The following is a 21,198-nucleotide window of genomic DNA, read 5'->3' as shown; positions in this document are numbered from 1 at the left end:
AGAAACTCTGTAACAGGGCGTTTGAGCCCCTAAACTCAGGCCCACTCCCACACTGTGAAGTGTACTTTCATTTTCAATAAATACTCTCATTCCTTCTTTGCTTTGTTTGTGCATTTTGTCCAATTCTTTCTTCAAGATGCCAAGAACCTGGACACTCCCCACCATTAACATATTTTGCAAGCCAGCCTGGAGGAAGAGGTGAGCCCAAAGTTTAGGATTTATTCTTCTCCTTTCTCTTTTTCCTTTCTGCTCCATACAAGGGAATCACTTTCTCTCTCTTTTCCTTTCCAACCTGGGCCCCTTGGTGGGCAGCACCTAAACATGGAAGCAACTGCAGGTTTCTGTCGATGGCCAGTGAAACTAAGGGGTTACCATGTGGAGAAGCCTGACCACCACTGCCCAGTACACTTAAGGAACCTGGGGCTTTTTCATTTTATTTTCCTCTCTTTCTTTTTCAGTCTTTGAGTGGCTGTTTCCTAGCAGCTCCTTGGAAATCGAGGGCAATTTCCAGGGGTCACTCCCTGGTATTGCTTGAAGGCCTAGGAATGATTGGGAATACTTTCCCTGCCCCAAAGGGGGGACTTTTTAAAAGTCTTTTCCAGGCTCCTACATGCGTGGAGCAAACTCGAACATGTTTCAGGTGTCTTAAACTTTCTTTTCTTATGCTAAATTCTTCCCTTCCCCTATTCAAGTGGCTAAGGAAACCTACTCAGCCTCTAGTTCCTATCATTAAAGTTCATGGAATGTGAAGCATGGGAAAGTATGACCTTATCAAATTATAAGGATGCTAAAAAATCAAAGGGTATAACCAGGCACCAAAGGAAAGCTCATAGTAGACTCTGGAAGGAGTGCATGCAAAGTGGCACCAGTACCAGTCATGCCCGTCCGTGTGAAGAGACTACCAAACAGACTTTGTGTGAGCAATAAAGCTTTTTAATCACCTGGGTGCAGGCGGGCTGAGTCTGAAAAGAGAGTCAGTGAAGGGAGATAAGGGTGGGGCCATTTTATAGGATTTGGGTAGGTAAAGGAAAATTCCAGTCAAAGGAAGGTTGTTTTCTGGGGGGCAGGAGTGGGGGTCACAAGGTGCTCAGTGGGGGAGATTTTTGAGCCAGGATGAGCCAGGAAAAGGAATTTCACAAGGTAATGTAATCGCTTAAGGCAAAGACTGGCCATTTTCACTTCTTTGGTGGTGGAATGTCATCAGTTAAGGCGGGGCAGGGCATTTTCGCTTCTTTTGCGATTCTTCAGTTACTTCAGGCCATTTGGGCATATACGTGCAAGTCACAACGGATACGATGGCTTGGTTTGGGCTCAGAGGCCTGACAGTATCCACCTAAGGCCAGAGATGTCTGGAACTGTAAGATTGAACCCCACAGGAGGACTCTCTGGGGGATCCTCTGGACCTCAAACTCTCCAAAGAGGACACTCCTGACAGAGGTTCTGAGGACTAATAATAAGCCCTCTTTAGAATTTTTTCTTGAAGTTGCAATGCTGCTTGGCCCCAAAATTGTTTAGAATCTGAAGTTTACTGTCTAATGGGAAAGTGGCATGGCATTGCATGTATCCAGGCTTTTGTGCTGCTGTTCTAAGCAGGGGGCCTGGTTAATGTGTGACACTCTCCTTTGGTACTGTTTTGCCCCAGTATTCCTTGGAGTTTGGGGAGGTTTAGCCTTAAAAAAACAAACTGCCATGGAGACTGCTTTACCCAAAATTTTGGTTCACAGCCTTCCTTGGATTATCTATCGGGGCAAAGTAAAACTCACAAGCTTATATTGCTATCTCATGGCTAAGGTTCCAAGCTATTGGATCTTTGTTTATGTGTGTGTGTGCATATCTAGATGTATTTATTTGTATGTACACTTATTGTTTATGTTGTGTCTACCAAACTGGCTTATAAGTAAAAGAGCACTCATAACTTAAGTAAATAAGTCTAAGCAATTTTCAAGTTCACGTAACTTGAAAGTACACGTAACTTGACAAGTTCACGTAACTTGAAAGTACGACCTTGCTAAACAAGCTAGCTTTAAAATTATTGGTGGAATAAAAATAGAAAGGCCTTCCAAATTGTGAGCATACATTTTGTCTGAATTTTATGTTTGTCCTTGCTCGATATTTTAAAATGTCAGTTTTAATTCAAGCTGGAAGCTGCATGAGGTGAGCCTGCCTCCCATTCTATTCAAAGTCTCACTGAGATAAATGCATATCTGACTGCTTCCTTTCGAAAGGCTAATCAGAAACTCAAAAGAATGCAACCCTTTGTCTCCCATCTGTGATCTGAAAGCCTCAAACCCCCTCTCGTCCCACCTTTCCAGACCAAACCAATGTTTGTTTTACATACGTTAATTGATGTCTCATGTCTCACTTGTTAGAAGTAAAAATTAAGTACAGTGAATGGGATAAATGTTTTAGGTAAACTTTTTGTGTAAATTAAAATCTTAAAGTTATTTTGATACTCATTTAATATCTGGGTCATTTCCAATTAAAACAGGGTTGTGATAGAGGAAATATGTTTCTAAAATTGTGAAATTGTTTTTATGTATAAATACTCATATCTGATAGTTCAGGATTTCTTGCTTTTTAGGGTTTCATTAAAGTTTTAGGTTACTAAAGATAAAAAAAACTTTAGTTAACACAGAATTCTGTATACAAAATATGCCAGAAAGGGTTATATTATTAGTGGAGAAAATAATTTTGTCTAATTCAGAAGTCATCTAAAGGTTAGTTCAAATTACAAATTTGAAAAGTTTATGTATAAAACAATGTAGTAAGGCATCATTAAGTAAGGGAGAAAGATGTGGAAAAGGTTTAAATAATAAAATATTCTTTAAATCCTGATAGAGAATTGCAGACATTTGGCTAATTAATATTTTCATAGATAAAGGTCTTAGTCTTAATCAAAATAATAAGTATTGTAAAGAAATGCATTGGCAATTTGGCAATTCTTTTTTTAATACAGTAAGCATGAAACTGGATTTAGTGTGGAGTCAAATTTCATACATGCTTGCCTTTCTTCACACTACGTTTAATTTACTGTTTTGTGTGGATAGTGCTAGAGTATTTATTGATCACATGCCTAAAGTGGATTTCTTGATTGCACAGAATGTATAACGATATTGGTGAACTTAAAGATATGGAATTGTGTAATGAGGAATAAAATATTCAATATGCGGGGTTTTGAGGGCTGTAGATAACACTGTAGCCTCCAGGGTAAGTTAAGTAGGAAGATGTAGGGTTGGTTTACTGTTTATTTGTTTTTGCTTCTAATTTTCATTCATTTTCTGTTCATTCTCCTCTGGCTTTGCCTGTGTATCCATATATATAAAACCAAGATGCTTTTTAGATTCTAGTGGAAGGCTTTTATTTGGTTCTGTGAAGAGTTATTTTCTTTCCTATGCATTTCTAGCAAGTAATCATCCATCACATTTATCTGGAATGACTAAGCTACCTTTGTTGGGCTGCAGGAATTAATGTAGCACACTAACATTTTATCCTTAAACTAACTTTTTGGATTTTAGGCTTCCTGATACCTTCAGTGTGTTGAGTATATTCTTACAAATAGAATTTAAGACATATTTCTCTCTCTGTCTAGTTTCTCCAAAATTTGTAAACCATCTATGAATATTCCAAATTCATGGCAATGTGTTTGTCTGCATACCATCAAGCAGGGTCACCAGGGCCGCTCAGGGAGAGAGAACCCAGAAGCCTGGCATGCCAGCAAAAGGGTAAGAATTTCTTACCAGGCAGTCTCTGGCCTCTTTCTGTCTATGCCAACTGGTTAATCTAATCTTTGAAGTTTTAAATTAATTGGTTTACTAATAATAAGAACTTAAATCAAGTATTTTGTCAGAAAAGTAGAAAGTATTATGCGTTTTAGTTCATGTGACTTTAGCAATATTTGGGGAAAAAAAGATGGTTTTCAAGATTATTGGTAAAATGCAAATTTATTCAAAATGTAAATGTGGTCTAAATTATACTCAAATATTAGGTTTGATAAATGCTAGAAGATCATAAACTGCTTCTTTGGCTTTTGAAAATTATTTAACTTGCCTGCTTTCTAGCTAGAGAAAGCCTGGGGACATGTGTGGTTAGCTACACCCCTAGCTATAGTGGAAATAGTCAAACCTTATCAGAACACAACTTACCAGGTCTTACTTTAAAATTTGCCATTATAACATACAATTAAGACCACATTGCACTTATTCCAAAATTGACCACATAGTTGGAAGTAAAGCACTCATCAGCAAATGTAAGGGAACAGAAATCACAACAAACTGTCTCTCAGACCACAGTGCAATCAGATCAGAACTCAGGATTAAGAAACTCACTCAGAAACACATAACTACATGGAAACTGAACAACGTGCTCCTAAATGACTACTGGGTAAATAACAAAGTGAAGGCAGAAATAAAGATGTTCTTTGAAACCAAAGACGCAATCTACCAGAATCTCTGGGACACAGTTAAAACAATGTGTAAAGGGAAATGTATAGCACTGAATGCCCACAAGAGAAAAGTAGGAATAATCTAAAATCAACAACCTAACATCACAATTAAAAGCACTAGAGAAGCAAGAGCAAACACATTCAAAAGCTAGCAGAAGGCAAGAAATAACTAAGATCAGAGCAGAACTGAAAGAGATAGAGACACATAAAAGCCTTTCAAAAAAAATCAATTAATCCAAGAGCTTGTTTTTTGAAAAAAATCAACAAAATTGATAGACCTCTAGCAAGACTGCTAAAGAAGAAAATAGAGAAGAATCAAATAGAGGAAATAAAAAATGATAAACGAGATATCACCACCAATCCCACAGAAATACAAACTACCATCAGAGAATACTATATACACCTCTATGCAAATAAACTAGAAAATCTACAGGAAATGGATAAATTCCTGGACACATACACCTTCCCAACACTGAACCAGGAAGAAGTTGAATATCTAAATAGACCAATAACAAGCTCTGAAATTCAGGCAATAATTAATAGCCTACCAACCAAAAAAAGTCCAGGACAGATTCACAGCTGAATTCTACCAGAGGTACAAAGATGAGCTGGTACCGTTCCTTCTGAAACTATTTCAATCAATAGAAAAAGAGAGAATACCCCCTAACTAATTTTATGAGGCCAGCATATCCTGATACCAAAACCTGGCAGAGACACAACAAAAAAAGAGAATTTTAGACCAATATCCCTGATGAACATCGATGTGAAAATCTTCAATAAAAATACTGGCAAACCGAATCCTGCAGCACATCAAAAAGCTTATCCACCATGATCAAGTCAGCTTCATCCCTGGGATGCAAGGCTGGTTCGGCATACACAAATCAATAAACATAATTCATCACATAAACAGAATCAACACTAAAACTACATGATTATCTCAGTAGATGCAGAAAAGGCCCTTGACAAAACTAAATAGCCCTTCATGCTAAAAACTCTCAATAAACTAGGTATTGATGGAACATATCAGAATAATAAGAGCTATTTATGACAAACCCACAAACCCACAGCCAATATCATACTGAATGGGCAAAACCTGAAAGCATTCCCTTTGAAAACTGGCACAAGACAAGGATGCCCTCTCTCACCACTCCTATTCAACATAGTATTGAAATTCTGCCCAGGGCAATCAGGCAGGAGAAAGAAATAAAGGGTATTCACTTAGGAAAAGAGGAAGTCAAATTGTCCCTGTTTGCAGATGACATGATTGCATGTTTAGAAAACCCCATCATCTCAGCCAAAAATCTCCTTAAGCTGATAAGCAACTTCAGGAAAGTCTCAGGATACAATGTCAATGTGCAAAAATCACAAGCATTCTTATACACCAATAACAGACAAACAGAGAGCAAAACCATAAGTGAACTCCCATTTACAATTGCTACAAAGAGAATAAAATACCTAGGAATCCAACTTATAAGGGATTTGAGGGACCTCTACAAGGAGGACTACAAACCACTGCTCAACAAAATAAAAGAGGACACAAACAAATGGAAGAACATTCCATGCTCATGGATAGGAAGAATCAATATTGTGAAAATGACCATACTGCCCAAGGTAAGTTATAGATTCAATGTCATCCCCATCAAACTACCAATGACTTTCTTCACAGAATTGGAAAAAAACTGCTTTAAAGTTCATATGGAACAATAAAAGACTCCACATTGCCAAGACAATCCTAAGCCAAAAGAACAAAGCTGGAGGCATCACTCTACCAGACTTCAAACTATGCTACAAGGCTACAGTAACCAAAAGAGGATGGTACTGTTACCAAAACAGAGATATAGACAAATGGAACAGAACAGAGACCTCAGAAATAACACCACACATCTACAACCATCTGATCTTTGAAAAACCTGACAAAAAAACAATCAATGAGGAAAAGATTCCCTATTTAATAAATGATTCTGGGAAAATTGGCTAGCCATAGGTAGAAAGCTGAAACGTGATTCCTTCCTTAACACCTTATACAAAAATTAATTCAAGATGGATTAGAGACTTAAATGTAAGACATAAAACCATAAAAACCCTAGAAGAAAACCTAGACAATACCATTTAGGACATAGGCATGGGCAAGGACTTCATGACTAAAACACCAAAAGCAATGGCAACAAAAGTCAAAATTGACAAATGAGATCTAATTAAACTAAAGAGCTTCTGCACAGCAAAAGAAACTACCATCAGAGTGAACAGGCAACCTACAGAATGGGAGAAAATTTTGCAATCTACCCATCTGACAAAGAGCTAATATCCAGAATCTACAAAGAACTTTACAAGAAACAAATTTACAAGAAAAAAAACAAACAACCCCATCAAAAAGTGGGCCAAGGATATGAACAGACACTTCTCAAAAGAAGACATTTATGCAGCCAACAGACACATGAAAAAATGCTCATCATCCCTGGTCATTAGAGAAATGCAAATCAAAACCACAATGAGATACCATCTCACACCAATTAGAATGGCGATTATTAAAAAGTCAGGAAACAATAGATATTGGAGAGGATATGGAGAAATAGGAACACCTTTATGCTGTTGGTGGGAGTGTAAATTAGTTCAACCATTGTGGAAGACAGTGTGGCGATTCCTCAAGGATCTAGAATTAGAAATACCGTTTGACCCAGCAATCCCATTACTGGATACATACCCGAAGGATTATAAATCCGGCTGCTATAAAGACACATGCACACGTATGTTTATTGCAGCACTATTCACAATAGCAAAAACTTGGAACCAACCCAAATGCCCATCAGTGATAGACTGGATTAAGAAAATGTGGCACATACACCATGGAATACTAATACAGCCATAAAAAAGGATGAGTTCATGTCCTTTGCAGGGACATGGATGAAGCTGTAAATCATCATTCTAAGCAAAATATCACAAGGACAGAAAACCACACACCACATGTTCTCACTCATAGGTGGGAAATGAACAATGAGAACACTTGGACACAGGGCGGAGAACATCGCACCTCAGGGCCTGTTGGGGGGTGGGGGCACGGGGAGGGATAGCATTAGGAGAAATACCTAATGTAAACGACGAGTTGATGGGTGCAGCAAACCAACATGGGATATGTATACTTATGTAACTAACCTGCACGTTGTGTACATGTACCCTAGAACTTAAAGTATAATAATAAAAGAAAGATTATTGGAAACAGTTTTACATACAAGGTGTGTAAAAACAATAGAATGTGTCTGTGTGTTTTTTAAGGTTATAAAATGTTTTTGCTTCTTTCAAATTTTTGAGTCATCATTTTGGCAAAATAAATAATTCATTATATTATGGAATTCCAAAATCAAACTTCAGTTTCAAAATTGGATTACCTAATGCCTGGCTTTCTGGATGAATCACAGTGCTCCTGAAAACACCCAGAAAAGAGGTCGACAGGATTATTTGCCATTATTAGATACATGGGATTGCCAAAATGATGTTTCGTCTTCTTTTGGTTATATATTTGTGAATAATAGTAATATATATTCCTAAATTGTATAGGATTTCTAAAATTCTAATGCCTAAATATGTGCTATCAACTATAGTTATGGTTATTATGTTATGTTATTGTAAACCACAATAATAACCACATTTCTTTTCAGTGCTATTCACCTAATTTGGAAAAACAACTGTTATCCAAGAGGATATAAGTCTAATGTTATTTAAGCATGGACTCATGAAGAAACAGGATAACCACCTTGTCCTTCCTGAGTCCTTAAACGTTTTATTATTAAAAGTTCTGCATTCCATGACTCATGGAAAAGACATAATGATCCAAATTGAACACATTGGTGTAGTGACTTATAAATTACTAAAATAGTTTATAACCAATGCTTGATCCCATATTCCTGGGAAAACAATTAAAGCTTCAGGTACATTTAGTCACCTGGTGGGCTATGTAAGTATTTTATAAAGGAATTTCATTCAATTGTTACTTTCAGTGCATGTTTTCTGGTTGTATAAAAGCTTTCCCATGCCAGAGGATTGATGTTATAACAGGAGATTACTATACTACAGTGTATTTTCACCAGGTAAAAAAGCTTTTTATGGTTTGGATCTTCTGAGAATATTGGCAAAGACTGTCCTTGCCATCCACACTATAGTAAAACTTCAGGACCTTAGGCTTTCATTTCATGATCTCACGACTAAGAAGGGTGCATCCACACTTTTGGAACTGTGCATCCAGTGGAACCCTTGAGGTAAAGCCAACAAGGGACATTTCTCCCAACATAGAAGACAGCATCCTTGATGTGAACAGCTTTTCTGAAGTTCACAGATTAAGACTTCTACTGTCATGAAACTCTTACTTTTGAATGTTTTTTCTTGCTTATACCTCCATGAACTATGGAAGTGGTAAAGGGGCTGTTGTGTGCACTTATGGGGTATACTTTTATTTGTGAAGGAGTTTGTGGCCAGCCTTATACATGAATAACCTTATACTTTGCAAGATAAATGATAAAGGCACAATGTAGGTAAGAAACTGTAATGGTACATGCGTTGCCTCATAATTGGTCAAAAACAAAATATTGGTTCACTCCTCTTAACCCACATCATGGGTTAAAGAGAACATTGCCAGAAGGCCTTCACTCTTCTAAAAGCACATCATTTGTTAGATCCTTTTTGCATGGTTTAAATTAAAGGAAGCAATGATTAGAAATGTATCCCTCATGATAGGTTCCATAGCAAATTCTACTGTAAAGGCTACAGTTACATAACAGACTTTAAATTCTCTTGTGAAAGTTATGCTAAATAATAGAATTGGCTAAACAAAGAAGTATCTGTGTAGCTGCTGGCACTTGTGGCTTATGGATAAATGCATCAAATGAAGATTATAAAAATTCAGTGGTAGGGGATTGATGAAGAAATTGCTTAGTCAAGTGAGTAAACTCTTTATCTAGCTCACTATTAGATCTATTTGATTTTAGGAGGTTTGGTTTATGGGAATCCTGGGTAAGGAGCATACTCCAAACTCTTGGTATTATCCTCCCAATAGTCATAATAATCGTCTCCCTGGTGCACTGTATTTTCTTAAAGGCTTTAAGTGCTTGCATGTAGACATCTCTAGAATGTCATATGCTCTCTCTTCAACTGGAATAACAGGAGCTGAAAGAAATGTGCAACCATGAGGACACCATAACCTATAAATGACATGCTGAGACAGGAAACCCAAAATGATGGTAACTGAGAGTGGCAATAAGACCCTAAGTTTTGGTCACACTCTCACCTAAGTGAGAATCTAGCCAAAAAGGGGGAATTGTTTTAACAAAATTCTAGGAGGCCATTGTTTTGCACTAAGCTCATGCACTAGGCCCCATATAACTAAACCAAACCAAAATGGAGTTGCTTATGCTAAGACTTTAAGGAAATACATGGATTCTAGAACAGACCAGGTTTTGTTTTTTCTCTTGCAAATCTCTATTACAAACATTCCTGATGAGATAGGTATCCACCCCCTGAAGTTCCCATTAAATCTTTAACAAAATTTATTTCCTCTCACCTGGAGACCATCAAGCTTCAGATGATCATGCAACAAAGGCTCCAGCCAGTTCCAGGTGAAGACACCAGCCCTGGCCGTCAAGGAGCTACCCTGCCTCCCCTAGACAGAGCAGAGTGAGAGTTCTGTGATCCCCAATAGGAAGGGACTCTGCCTCAAGCCAGCATGGAGCAGTTACAGAAAAAAGATCATCAGTCCCCCTGCCTCCCATAAAGATTTATGAGGGATCACATTTCTTGGGGAAAGATGAGGCAGGAAAATAGGATCTGGAGGGAGGGAACATAAGGCTGATTCACACTTCAGTTATAACAGGAAATATCCTCTCCAGAGGGCATACACTGAGTAAACGACTTTCTAACTTTACTTAATCCTCATTTACATAGGGCGGACCCAAGTAGAGGGCATTTAAACTCACACAAACTCTGTAACAGGGTCTTTGAGCCCCTGTGCTGAGGCCGGCTCCCACACTGTGGAGTGTAATTTCATTGCCAATAAATCCCTTCATTCCTTCCTTGCTTTGTTTGTGCATTTTGTCCAGTTCTTTGTTCAAGACGCCAAGAACCTGGACAACTCCCATTGTTAACAAGCCCATACCACATGGATTTTCACAAAGGGTGGGAACAATCTTCCCCTCCCTACAAAGTCCAGCAGTGTTGTAGCAATGGAGAGCAAACAGGCAGCATAGCGGTTTGCTCTGGACTGAGGGGATAGGGTCTCCCCTGATTATAGTTTGGTTGTGGCTACCAGAAGGACACTTTTGTGGATCTCAGGCACACTGCAGTTGGAAGTCAAAGGACAATGTCTATATAAACTGAAGGCCACAGCCCTGTCAGAGGGTAAGAGAGCAAAGCAGATCCTGTTCCTTCCAGCCTAGGATGAGGAGCTGGTACAACACACCTCACTCAATCCCTACCCCTAAAGACTTTAGTGCATCTCAACACAATCTGCTTGCACCACTTTCCTATGCACCATCAGGGAGGGTGCCTTCATTCACTATTGGGCTACCTGAGCATGAGCCAGCCACCTACTAAACTGGAGACTGAACTGCACCATCAAATCAAAAGCCTACTGTCAGAAGGGCCTAGTGCTAGTATATAAGATATTCAATCTGAGACCTCTGCAAAGATAGTGTGTTAGCTCATGTATTCAAAACATCACTACAATAAGCAGCATTTGAGAAAGTCACTGCACAAAAGCTATGCATAACCAAGGAATCCACACAGCACCCTGAAAGCAAAGACACAAAAACCCACAAGCAAAGACAAATCATACACAATATACACCACAGTCATAACATCAAAAAAATTAACAATCCCATATAGATGATAGCAAATTCAAAAATAAGAAGTGACATCTCCTTCAGATGAGAAGCAATCGGTGCAAAAACTCCAGTGGTACATGAAGACAGTGTTTTGATACTTCCAAGAGATCACGCCAGTTTTCTAGCAGGGAATTCTCACCAAAATGAAAATTCTGAAATGACAGATAAATAATTCAAAATACGGATTGCAAGTAAGCACAATGAAATCCAAGAGACAGCTGAAAATTAACACAAATAAATCAGAAAACTGGTTCAGTATAGGAAAGATGAGATAGATATAATTTTTTTAATACAGCTTCTGAAATTAAGAGAATCACTAAAACAATTTGAAAATGCAGTTGAAAGCTATAATAATAAACTAGACCAAGCAGAATAAAGAATTTCAAAGCTTGCAGACTGGGCTTTCAAATTAATCTAGTCAGACAAAAATTTTAAAAAATAATTTCTTTTTATTATTATTATACTTTAAGTTTTAGGGTATATGTGCACAATGGGCAAGTTTGTTACATAGGTATACACGTCCCATGTTGGTTTGCTGCACCCAACTTGCCATTTACACTAGGTATTTCTCCTAATGTTATCCCTCCCCTAGCTCCCCACCCCACAACAGGCCCTGGTGTGTGATGTTCCCCACCCTGTGTCCATGTGTTCTTATTGTTCAACTCCCACCTATGAATGAGAACATGTGGTGTTTGGTTTTCTGTCCTTGTGGATAGTTTGCTTAGAATGATGGTTTACAGCTTCAGCCATGTACCTGCAAAGGACATGAACTCATCCTTTTTTATGGCTGCATAGTATTCCATGGTATATATGTGCCACATTTTCTTAATCCAGTCTATCACTGATGGACATTTGGGTTGGTTCCAAGTTTTTACTATTGTGAATAGTGCTGCAATAAACATACGTGTGCATTTGTCTTTATAGTAGCAGGATTTATAATTCTTTGGGTATATACTCAGTAATGGGATCGCTGGGTCAAATGGTATTTCCAGTTCTAGGTCGTTGAGGAATCACTACACTGTCTTCCACAATGGTTGAACTAATTTTCACTCCCACCAACAGTGTAAAAGTGTTCCTATTTCTCCACATCCTCTCCAGTATCGGTTTCCTGACTTTTTAATGATCACCATTCTAACTGGTGTGAGATGGTATCTCATTGTGGTTTTGATTTGCATTTCTCTAATGACCAGGGGTGATGGGCATTTTTTCATATGTTTGTTGACTGCATAAATGTCTTCTTATGAGAAGTGTCTATTCGTATCCTTGGCCCACTTTTTGATGGGGTTGTTTGTTTTTTTCCTTGCAAATTTGTTTAAGTTCTTTGTAGATTCTGGAGATTAGCCTTTTGTCAGATGGGTAGACTGCAAAAATTTTCTCCCATTCTGTAGGTTGCCTGTTCACTCTGATGGTAGTTTCTTTTGCTGTGCAGAAGCTCTTTAGTTTAATTAGATCTCATTTGTCAATTTTGACTTTTCTTGCCATTGTTTTTGGTGTTTTAATCATGAAGTCCTTGCCCATGCCTATGTCCCAAATGGTATTGCCTAGGTTTTCTTCTAGGGTTTTTATGGTGTTAGGTCTTACATTTAAGGATTTAATCCATCTTGAGTTAATTTTTGTATACAGTGTGAGGAAGGGATCCAGTTTCAGCTTTCTACATATGACTAGCCAGTTTTCCCAGCACCATTTTAGAAAAGAATTTCTAAAAACTGAACAAAGTCTTTAAGAAATATGAGATTAAGTAAAGTGACCAAATCTATGACTTATTGGCATTCCTGAGAGAGAAGAGGAAAATATAAGCAGTTTGGATAACATATTTGAGGGAATCATTTTGGAAAACTTTTCTTATCTTGCTAGAGAGGTAGACATTCAGATATAAGAAATTCAGAAAAAAACTGCAAGATACTATACAAGACAAACATCACTAAGGCATATAGTCATAAGGCTGCCCAACTAAGCCTAATAAACAAAGGAGGAATAAAGACTTTTCCAGAAAAACAAATGACAAAGGAATTCATCACCACTAGGCCAGTCCAACAAGAAGTGCTCAAAGTAGTTCTAAACATGGAGATAAAAGGATGATACTTGTTACCATAAAAGCATATATGAGTCTCAATTTCACAGATTTTATAAAGTAATCACACAATTAAGATTATGAAGCAACTAGTTAACAGCACTATGGCAGAAACAAAACCTCACATCTCAATATAAATGTTGTTTGTAAATGACCGAAATACTCCAGTTAAAAGAAATAGATTGGAAAATTGAATAAAACAACACCTACCATCTGTTGCCTACAAAAGACCCACCCAACATGTAAAGACACCGACAGGTTCAAAGTAAGGAGTAGAGAAAAATAGAGCACACAGAAGTACAACAACAACAACAAAAAAAAAAAAAAAAAAAGAGGAGAGGTTGCTATTCTTATATCAGATAAAGCAGACTTTAAATCAACAAGAGTAAGAAAATACAAAAATAGAGATTATGTAATGATAAAGGGTTCAATTCAACAAGATTTAACTATTTTGGGCCAGATGTGGTGGCTCATGCCTGTAATCCGAGCACTTTGGGAGGCCTAGGGTGGAGGATCACTTGAGCCCAGTAGTTCAAAACCTTGTCTCTACAAAAAATACAAAAATTAGCCATGTGTGGTGGTGCATGTTTGTAGTCCCAGCTACAGGCTGAGGTGGGAGGATCCCTTGAGCCCCGAGGCAGAGATTGCAGTGAGCCAAGATCATACCACTGCATTCCAGCTTGGACAGCAGAGTCAGTCTCAAAAAAAAAAAATAAAATAACTATCTTTATATATATATATACTTTTACATATATATATTAAATACATACATATATGTATTTAATATATATATATATAAATACATACACACCAAACACTGGAGCACACAGATTTAGAAAGCAAGTATTACTAAGCCAAGAAAAACTGAGAACAGATGTATAATACAAATGGGAGTCTTCCATACCCCAAATACCCCACTAATAGGACTAGATAGATCACTGAAGCACAGAACTAACAAAAAAATCTGAACTTACATTGGATACTTGATCAAATGAACCAAATAAACCTATACAGAACATTCCACCCAGCAACTGCAGAGTATACATTTTTCTCATCTGTGCATGGGATATTTTCTAAAACTGACTATATGCTTGGCCATATGGCAAGTCTCAGTAAATTCAATAAAAAATGAAATCATATCAAGTATCTTCTCAGACCACAAAATTACAAATCTATACCAAGAGGAACTCTGAAAACCACACAAGTACATGGAAACTAAACAACTTCCTCCTGAATGATTTGGAGGTAAACAATGGAACTAAGGAAAAAATCAAGACATTTTTAAAAACAAATGAAAATACAGTCATAATATATCAATACCTCTGGAATACCACCAAAAGGAGCGTGAAGAGGAAAATTTATAGTGCTAAATGTCTATATGAAAAGGATTGGAACATCTCAAATCAATAATCTAGTGTCACACCTAAAGGAACTAGTAACATAAAAACAAACCAAACTCAAAGATAGCAGACAAAAAATGAAATAACAAAGAACAGAGCAGAAGTAATTGAAATTAAGACAGAAAATACATAGACGATCAGAGCAATAAAAAGCTGTTTTGTCAAGAAAAAACAAAATTGATGGGCTGCTAGCTAGATTAATAAAAAAAGAAAAGATTCAAATATGTACAATCAGAAATGATAAAGATGACATTTCAACTGATACCATGGAAATGCAAAAGATCAACAGACACTACTATAAACATCTCTATGCACACAAACTAAAAAACCCCGAAGAAATGGGAAAATTCCTGGAAACATACAACCTCCCTAGATCAAATTAGGAGAAAACTGAAATTTTGAACAGACAAAAAATGAGTGGTAAAATTGAATCATTATAAAAAATCTAACAACCAAAAAAAAAAAAAAAAAAATAGCCAAATTCTACCAGACATACAAAGAAGAGCTGGTACCAATCTTACTGAAGTGATTCCAAAAAATTGAGGCATTCCTCTGAAACTCTTTCTATGAAAATAGTATCATCCTGATACAAAAATCTGGCAAACACACAAAACATAAAATTACTACGGGCCATTATCCCTGAAAAACAAACACACAAAAATCCTCAATAAAATATTAGCAAACCAAATCCAACAACACATCAAAGGTAATTTATCGCAATCAAGATGACTCAACATATCAATAAATGTGATTCACTGCATAAACAGAATTAAGAAATTAAGAAGAAAAATTATATGATTATCTCAACAGATGCAGAAAGAGCATTCAAAAAAATTCAACATCTCTTCGTGATAAAAGCTCTCAACAAACATGGCATCAAAGGGACTACCTCAAAATAACAAGAACCATATAGAACAAATCCACAGCCAACCTCATACTGAATGGGAAAAGTTGAAAGCATTTCCCCTAGGATCTTGAACTAGACAAAGATGTCTGCTGTCATCATTCCTATTCAACATGCTGCTGGAAGTCCTTGCCAGAGCAATCAGTCAAGAGAGAAATAAAAGGCATCCAAATTAAAAAAGAGGAATTTAAATTATCTCTGTTCGGTAATGACAAGATCTTATGCCTAGAAAATTCTAAAGACCCCAAAAGACTCCTAGACCTGATAAACAACTTCAGTGAAGTTTCAAGGTATGAAATATACAAAAATTAGTTCTATTTTTATATACCAAAAATGATCAAACTGAGGACCAAATCCAAAATTCTATTCAATTTACAATAACCACAAAAAAATAAAATACCTATGAATACATTTAACCAAGGAGAGGAAAGACCTCTACTGGGAGAACTATAAAACACTGAGGAAATGAATTGAAGATGATACCAATAAATGAAAAAACAACCCATACTTAAGGATAGGAAGAATCGATACTGTTAAAATGACTATACTGTCCAAAGCGATCTACAGATTCAACATAAAACTTATCAAATTATTAATGCCATTTTTATGGAATTAGAAAAAACAATTCTAAAATTCACGCAGAACCAAAAAAAGGGCCCAAATAGCCAAAGAAATACTAAGCAAAAAGAACAAAGCCAGAGGAATCATATCACCCAACTTCAAATTATACTGCAAGATTATAGTAACCAAAGCAGCATGGTACTAGTACAAAAAAAGATAACTAGATGAATAGAAATAGAACAGAATGCAGAACCCACAAATAAAGCCATGTAACTACAACCAACTGATCTTTGGCAAAGTTGACAAAAACAAACAATGGAGAAAAAATGCCCTATTCAATAAATGTTGCTGGAAAACTGGTTAGTCATACACAAAAGAATGAAACTGGACCTTTATCTCTCACTATATACAAAATTAACTCAAGATGGATTAAATACGCCAATGCAAGACCTGAAACTATAAAAATCTTGAAAGAAAACCTAGGAAAAAACTCCTCTAAACAGTGAAAAATTTATGACTAAGATCTCAAAAATAAATGCACCAAATATAAAAATAGACAAATGGGACTTAATTAAACTAAAGATCTTCTGGACAACAAAAGAAACAATCAATAGGCCTAAGCACAGTGGCTGATGCCTGTAATTCCAGGAATTTGCAAGGCCAAGGTGAAAAGATTGCTTGTTGGCAGTGGCAACTCCAGAATTTATATGAAAGAATTTAAGTAGCAACGATTTAACTTAAATACAAGGCCAGACGGATTGCTTAAAAATGAAAAAAAGACTATTTTAATTAAATTCCATATTTATTTTGGATGACTTGAATCAAAATTTGCTTAGAGTGCACAGTTTTTATTTCATTTTATTTTATTATTTATCTATTTTTAATTTCACTTTAAGTTCGGGGATACATGTGCAGAACTTGCAGGTTTGGTACATAGGTATACATTTGCCATGGTGGTTTGCTGCACCCATCAACCCATCATCTAGGTTTTAAGCCCCACATGCATTAGATATTTGTCCTAATGCTATCCCTCCCCTTGACTCTCACCCCCTGAGAGTCCCCAGTGTGTGATATTCCCCTCCTTGTGTCCATGTGTTCTCATTGTTCAATTCCCACTTATGAGTGAGAACACGCAGTGTTTGGTTTTCTGTTCCTGAGAAACGATGTTGAGAATGATGGTTTCCTGTTTCATCCATGTCCTTGCAAAAGACATGAATTCATTCTTTTATATGGCTGCATAGTATTACATGGTGTATATGTGCCACATTATTCAGTCTGTCATTGGTGGACGTTTGGGTTGGTTCCAAGTCTTTACTATTGGAAATAGTGCTGCAATAAACATATGTGTGTATTTATCTTTATAGTAGAATGATTTATAATACTTTGGATATATACCCAGTAATGGGATTGCTGGGTCAGATGGTATTTCTGGTACTGGATCCTTGAGGAATCACCACACTGTCTTCCACAGTGGTTGAACTAATTTATACTCCCACCAACAGTTTAAGGGTGTTCCTATTTCTCCACATCCTCTCCAGTATCTGTTGTTTCCTGACTTTTTAATGATAGCCATTCTAGCTGGTGTGAGATGGTATCTCATTGTGGCTTTGATTTACATTTCTCTAATGACCAGTGATGATGAGCATTTTTTCATGAGTCTGTTGGCTGTATAAATGTCTTCTTTTGAGAAGTGTCTATTCATATCCATGGCCCACTTTTTGATGGGATTGTTTTTTTCTTGTAAATTTGTTTAAGTTCTTTATAGATTCTGGAGATTAGCTCTTTGTCAGATGGATAGATTACAAAATTTTCTCCCATTCTATAAGTTGCCTGTTCACTCTGATGGTAGTTTCTTTTGCTGTGCAGAAGCTCTTTAGTTTAATTAGATCCCATTTGTCAATTTTGGCTTCTGTTGCCATTGCTTTTGGTGTTTTTGTCATGAAGTTTTTGCCCATGCCTATGTCCTGAATGGTATTGCCTAGGTTTTCTTCTAGGGTTTTTATGGTTTTAGATCTTACATTGAAGTATTTAATCCATCTTGAGTTAATTTTTGTATACGATGTAAGGATGGGGTCCAGCTTCAGTTTTCTGCATATGGCTAGCCAGTTTTCCCAACACCATTTATTAAATATGGAATCCTCTCCCCATTGCTTGTTTTTGTCAGGTTTGTCAAGGATCAGATGGTTGTAGATGTGTGGTGTTATTTCCGAGGCCTCTCTTCTGTACCTTTGGTCTATATATCTGTTTGGTACCAGTACCATTCTGTTTTGGTTACTGTAGCCTTGTAGTATAGTTTGAGGTCAGGTAGTGTGATGCCTCCTGCTTTGTTCTTTTAGCTTAGGATTGCCTTGGCTATACGGGCTCTTTTATGGTTCCATACAAAATTTAAAGTAGTTTTTCTCTAATTCTGTGAAGAATGTCACTGATAGTTTGATGGCAATAGCATTGAATTTATAAGTTACTTTGGGCACTATGACCATTTTCATGATATTGATTCTTCCTATCCATGAGCATGGAATTCTTTTTCCATTTGTTTGTGTCCTCTCTTATTTCCTTGAGCAGTGGTTTGTAGTTCTCCTTGAAGAGGTTCTTCACATCCCTTGTAAGTTGTATTCCTAGGTATTTTTTTCTATTTGTAGCAATTATGAATGAGATTTCACTCATGATTTGGTTCTCTGATTATCTATTATTGATGTATAAGAATGCTTGTGATTCACATCTACAGCCATCTGATCTTTGACAAACCTGAGAGAAACAAGAAATGGAGAAAGGATTCCCTATTTAATAAATGGTGCTGGGAAAATTGGCTAGCCATAAGTAGAAAGCTGAAACTGGATCCTTTCCTTACTCCTTATACAAAAATTAATTCAAGATGGATTAGAGACTTAAATGTTAGACCTAATACCATAAAAATCCTAGAGGAAAACCTAGGTAGTACCATTCAGGACATAGGCATGGGCAAAGACTTCATGTCTAAAACACCAAAAGCAGCAGCAGCAAAAGCCAAAATTGACAAATGGGATCTAATTAAACTAAAGAGCTTCTGCACAGCAAAAGAAAGTACCATAAGAGTGAACAGGCAACCTACAGAATGGGAGAAAATTTTTGCAATCTACTCATCTGACAAAGGGCTAATATCCAGAACCCACAAAGAACTCAAACAAATTTACAAGAAAAAAACAAACAACCCCATCAAAAAGTGGGCAAAGGATATGAACAGACAGTTCTCAAAAGAAGACATTCATACAGCCAACAGACACATGAAAAAATGCTCATCATCACTGGCCATCAGAGAAATGCAAATCAAAACCACAATGAGATACCATCTCACACCAGTTAGAATGGCGATCATTAAAAAGTCAGGAAACAACAGGTGCTGGAGAGGATGTGGAGAAATAGGAACACTTTTACACTGTTGGTGGGATTGTAAACTAGTTCAACCATATGGAAAACAGTATGGCGATTCCTCAAGGATGTAGAACTAGATGTACCATATGACCCAGCCATCCCATTACTGGGTATATACCCAAAGGATTATAAATCATGCTGCTATAAAGACACATGCACACGTATGTTTATTGTGGCACTATTCACAATAGCAAAGACTTGGAATCAACCCAAATGTCCATCAGTGACAGACTGGATTAAGAAAATGTGGCACATATACACCATGGAATACTATGCAGCCATTAAAAAGGATGAGTTTGTGTCCTTTGTAGGGACATGGATGCAGCTGGAAACCATCATTCTTAGCAAACTATCACAAGAACAGAAAACCAAACACTGCATGTTCTCACTCATAGGTGGGAACTGAACAATGAGATCACTTGGACTCAGGAAGGGGAACATCACACACCAGGGCCTATCATGGGGAGGGGGGAGGGGGAAAGGGTTGCACTGGGAGTTATACCTGATGTAAATGACGAGTTGATGGGTGCAGCACAGCAACATGGCACAAGTATACATATGTAACAAACCTGCACGTTATGCACATGTACCCTACAACTTAAAGTATAATAATAATAAATAAATTTAAAAAAAAAAAAAGAAGAATGCTTGTGATTTTTGCACATTGATTTTGTATCCTGAGCCTTTGCTGAATTTGCTTATCAGCTTAAGGAGTTTGGGGGCTGAGACGATGGAGTTTTCTAAATACACAGTTATGTCTTCTGCTAACAAAGATAATCTGACTTCCTCTCTTCCTATTTGAATACCATTTTTTTCTTCTCTTACCTGATTGTCCTGGCCAGCACTTCCAATACCATGTTGGATAGGAGTGGTGAGAGAGGGCACCCTTGTCTTCTCCCAGTTTTCAAAGGGAATGAAAGCACAGTTTTTAACTTAGATTATGTCTTTTTTTTGTGACTTGGTGGAGAGAAGGGACACAATCAAGGACTCTATTGTTTCCACTGTGCACAAATAATCAAGATCAGAGTAGCCCACGGGAGATTACAGTAGGCCATAAATAATGTTTTTTAAGTTGTTAAATCAGAATGTCTGTCTATAAAGAAGGAGTATTATAAAAACTTGCAGGAACATAAAGAGGACAATGATAGACACTGGTACCTACTGGAAGGGAGAGGGAAACAAGGAGGAAAGGGTTGAAAAACTAACTCTTAGGTAGTATGCTCAGTACCTGAGTGACAGGATCATTTGTACCCCAAATATCAGCATCACACAATATACTCAAGTAACAAACTTGCACATTTATGTACTGAATCTAAAATAGAATTTGAAATAAAAGACTTGTATGTGACTGGAATCTAAGGATGTTCTTAAGTAGTTTACTTCCTGCCATCCATAATTATAGTGTCACCTATATGCCATATATAAAGGCACTAGATAGAATTCATTTTTATACCATCAATCATGGCCTTAATTGTAATTATTATGCCATCCCTGGTTCATTATTACAAAATTGTGGTGAAAAATGTCTTCACTTGTGTAATAATTAT

The sequence above is a fragment of the Theropithecus gelada genome, chromosome 2 (genome assembly GCF_003255815.1).
Source record: "Theropithecus gelada isolate Dixy chromosome 2, Tgel_1.0, whole genome shotgun sequence".
NCBI lineage: Eukaryota > Metazoa > Chordata > Mammalia > Primates > Cercopithecidae > Theropithecus > Theropithecus gelada.
This window is presented reverse-complemented; position numbering follows the sequence as displayed.